This window comes from Cetorhinus maximus, unplaced genomic scaffold (genome assembly GCF_964194155.1).
Source record: "Cetorhinus maximus unplaced genomic scaffold, sCetMax3.hap1.1 HAP1_SCAFFOLD_740, whole genome shotgun sequence".
Lineage (NCBI taxonomy): Eukaryota > Metazoa > Chordata > Chondrichthyes > Lamniformes > Cetorhinidae > Cetorhinus > Cetorhinus maximus.
Genome location: NW_027596682.1, coordinates 9,765 through 14,646, shown reverse-complemented (window position 1 = coordinate 14,646; position 4,882 = coordinate 9,765).

Genomic DNA, 4,882 nt, shown 5'->3' with positions numbered 1-4,882 from the left:
ATTTTGTGTCATGAATGGATTTCAACTTCTCACGAGATCATTCCAAACCTGATTGCGAAGTTATTGACAGAATAGGCATTCGAATCGATTGAGGTGAGAGAAATCTAAATTTTTAACCTGTGGATCATCGGGTCTGGCAAAGAGAAATGAACTGACCAATTTACTCCAACTTGGTTCCAGAAGCGCAAGAAAAATTGAACCACTGAGCTTCTGATAGACAAGTCCAAGGCCAGGATGGATGCAGTTATCTCCAGGAAATTTCGCTTGTCAGTTATTGGCTGATTCTATGTGTAACCTGTCTAATGTTGACAGGGATCGGCACTTCCAGACAGAGGCCGCAGGTGATTCCTGGGGTTTTGCTGCCATCTGGAGGAGTAAAGTAGAATTTCACCCAACCAATATTTTCATCACAAAACAAAAACCAGCTTGGAGAACGATTGTTTACAAATTTCTTTTGCAAGACATTCAGAAGATTGTGATAACTAAATAATTGCATTCAGTGCAGTATAAAGCGCAGTTAACTAATCAGATTGCTAAGAATCTTGCCAGCTACGGTAATGAATAAAGTTTGAAATGTTTGCACTGGATGCCGCTTAGAACAAAATTGATCTATAAAAATACCGACCCGATGTGAAAACCATCAGTTGCAATGAAGAGTTCAGTCTTTCCTTTGTAGCTGTAAGGATCCAGGAACATCACCTTTGGTCCTGGGTCGTGATTTACATCCTTCAAAATATCCTTGATGTTTCTTCACTGCCTCAAACTCGCATCTTTCACATTTGGAGATTTTATTGGTTTTTTTAAATTAAGTTTTAGGAACGTCTTGGAAAAAGGGTACCATGCCATTTTGTTCTCGTTACTAATAATTAGTGCAAAACAGAAAACCATTGACATCTCTGGAATATTTACCACTCTCTTGTGAGAGTGCGCGTGGTCTTATCTAGTCTTTGTGCACTGTCCATTCCCTGGTTTGTAACTCATTTCCGCAGCCGTTCGAAGACGTTTACAATCAGGCTTTTGTATTCAGTCGGTTCCTGACCATCTGTTCCGGTGTCCAGAATACACCGCGCCCGGCTTTATAGATTAATACTCCAATAAACATTGTTCATCAGCATCTAATCGTGTCCTGAAAATAATCTCTTTGTACCTGTTTATATTATGGATCATTAGTTTTAATATGTTTAAAGCGCGGTTACTATTTAGAAGTCTTTAATCAGGCTATCAAAATTATTAGCATCGTCTCCCCCCGATCCACATGTCTGATAAAAACAGATATTTGAAACCAAAAATTATTTGTACGTTTTCCATGTGTTCATTGCGAAACAGCGATACACGGATATAACTAGGTCCAAGACAACTGCAGGTGTTTGTATTCTCAATGGTAGTGGCGAGCTCCCAGAAATCCTCAAATAAATAGAAGCTAATTCTTCCCTCACGCAGTGAATGTAATAATCAGACGGAGTCAGTATTCGATGTGAACGATTTTAAATTGTGTTTGTGTAGATTGTGGTCAGGTTTTGCGCGCACAGGAATGAATTCGTATGTCAGTGTCTCACCCGCTGTTATAGACACCGCTCAGCAGACAGCAGCTGTGACTCAGAAACCTGCGGCAGTTATTCAGTCGTTCCCATCATTGTGAGGTTTTGTGCACAGTGAGAGACAGCAGTGTCTGACGTTCGCGGTGTCTGATGCCATTTCCATAACCAGGACAGGAGTGTTTATTGCAGAGAAATGAGACATTAACACCGCTCTCTGCTGATCAGTGGGACACAAAAGTAAATATAGGCAGTTTCACCTCTCATTGACCCGAGAGACAGCTAGATATCTAATTGATCTGAGAGACAGTTTGAAATTTTATTGACATTAGAGACAGTTTGCTCTCTAATTGATCTGAGAGATAGTTTGATCTCTAATTGCCCTTTGAATCATTGGATCTTCATTTGATTAGAGAGAGAGTTTGAACTTTAATTGGCCTGATCGACAGTGTCTTGATGGACTTCTCCTCTGCTGTACTAGTTCATTGATCTCCACCTGCAACTGAACCAGAACATTGTTACCAGTTCAGACCTGCCTCAACATGTCGGTGATGAATTTAATTTGGTTTAACATTTCCAACCCAACAATCAAGAGCTGATGGTTAGCAACATGAATAGAAAACGATAGCAGTGAAATTGTAACAAGCTCCAGCCGGCCCTATTAACCCTATCCCTGTAGAATGGATAACGTCTGTGCACCTGTAGTGCACAAAGGAGTCAGCACATTGAGGAGAGCAGAGGCCGCTGTGGAGGTGGTCAGCTCGGAATAGTTGTTTTATCTCTCAGTGCCTCACTGCGCAGTAATACACCCAAGACCAACACACCCTAGCTTTTGATCCCACGGTGCTGTTCCTACCGGGAATGTTATAACTTCTTGTTGGGTAAATTATTGGCTGAAGAATGTGCTAACAGCTGATATGATAAATTTCGGGCCACGGTTCTGTTGTATTCTGTACCAGTGAATACTCTCAGAGCCTCTGGTGATTACATTTTACTGCATTTCAATCGATTGTCCCTCTTGTGTAAAGATCCGCTGTGACTGGTGGATCACAGCCTGTCCACCGATAGTGGCTGATACAAAAGAAGAAACATATTCTAATGGCGAACACGATTCTCCACAAAGTCCTCACCTAAAATCAAAACCAGAAGCTGTAATTCCATTCATTGAGTTTTCCTGGTTTCTGCACTCGCTGGATGAGGAATATTATTGGAGAATTGGTTTAATTTGGGGTCACTCGGATTTACAATCAAAGATATTTTTATGGTAAATACCTTTCATATCGTCAACGAGGGCAAGGGAGCAAACCGACGCTGATGTATTTTTTCCACTGACATGCCCTTTGGAGCCAGTTTTCTCATTTTCTCTTTTCACTAAAAGACACAACTGTCTCCCAAACCCCAGGAAGTGCTGGTGGGCCAACTCGGAGTTCCAAAGAAGAGTCACATTGAACTCGAAACGTTAACACTGTTTCTCTCTCCACAGATGCTGCCAGGTCTGCCGTGACTTTCCAGTATTTTCTGTTTTTTAATTCAGATCTCCAGCATCCACAGTATTTTACTTTTATACAAGGATGGACATCTATTGTGTCTGATGGGGACTGAGCACATCAATTTGTTTGATGCTGCGATATCTGCTGAATGTAATTCGAGCCCAGAAAATGAGTCGAGACCGCATTTGGTTTTGAAAACGAAGGCCTTGATATAAAATGGAGAGTTTTTGAGGCCGGTTGTTGTGGCGAGCAATGTACATGGCTTGTGTTGTTGTTGCGTCCTATTGACTAATCTCCTCTTCTACAACAGCAACAGGCTTCTAATCCTGAAGACTCCCCAGGGAATGGAATGTAAAAGCAACACTTGGATATTTTCAATTATTCAAATAATTACGAAGAAATAGAGCGCCGCCTGGGCGGACAAATACTTGTTCTTCAAACCTGCCCGCTAAGTGACAGGCAGAGGAAGAATCACATTGAGAGACAGAGAGAAAGAAAATGAGAGAGAAACAATGGCAGAAACACAGATGGATAAAAAGGGAGAAAGGCTGAGTGAGAGGCAGAGAGATGAACGCAGATGGAGATATAGAGAGAAAAACGGGAGGAAAAGCAACGTTCGAAATGAAGGAGAGAGATGGAGGTAAACAGAGAGAGGTAATAAAGGGAGAGGCATTAAGAGAAATGAGAGAGAGAAGTAGGGAGAGATTTAGCGGAAGGCAATGGCTTAGTGACATTGTCGCTGGACGAGTAATCCAGAGGCCCAGGGTTTTCCCCCGGTCACGGTCTGGGGATGCGGGTTTGAATCTCGCCATGGCAGATGGTAGAATTTGAATTCAATTCAAAAAATTTTGAATTGAACGCCTAATGATGACTATGAAATGAAACCATTTCCGATTGTCATAAAAACCCACCTGGTTCACTATGTTCCTTTAGGGAAGTAAATCTGTTGTCCTTACCTGGCCTGGCCTACATGTAACTCCAGGTCCGCAGCAATGTGGTTGACCCTTAAATGTCCTTTGAACGAGGGCAATTAGGGTTGAGCAATAAATGCTGGCCAAGCTAGGGACACTCACATCCCATGAATGAATAAAAAAAGATGAAGATACAGTGAAGGGAAGAGATGCAGCAGTATGAAGACATTGAAACTGATAAATGAAGAGAAAAAATTAAAAAGACAGCGAGTAAATCAGAGGCAGAGACTGTGACAGAAATAGAGACAGAGAGGGTAAAACAGATGGAGATACAGGGAGATAAACAGGAGGGAAGGGAATGATAGAAATCAGGGAGATAAACAGTGGGAGAGACAGTAAGAGAAATGAGGGAGGGGCGGAGACAGGGAGGGAAACAGATGAAGACACATTGAAGGGAACAGATGCAGAAATATAGAGACAATATAGACTGAGCAACGAAGAGAGACAAACAAAGAGAAACCGGCCTAGACAGTGAGGGAAACAAAGGGACATAGTGAGGAGAACAATGCTCGAAAGGGATGCAGGAATTCAAGGAAGGGAAAGAAAAATAACATAACATAGGACGCGATATGGAAAGGATGATTTCCAATAGGCACTTGGCCTCCTGGATTACTAAAGCAGCCTCATAACCACTATGTTATCGTACCCGTACCCGCTGCAGTAAGCGCACAGAGGCGATCAGGGAGCTCCAATTACTGGAGCAAGATACTGTTGCACGATTATGTCGCATTTGTCGAGTTCTTCTTATTATTATTATAATGTATTTTAGTGCAGGTGAACTTTTACACGCGGGTTTATTCAAACTTTACTTTAAATCGGGGCGGCCCCCTTGTTATTTTTAATATTTCGGCCATTAATGCTTAAAAGAAGCTTGCTTTAACGAAAT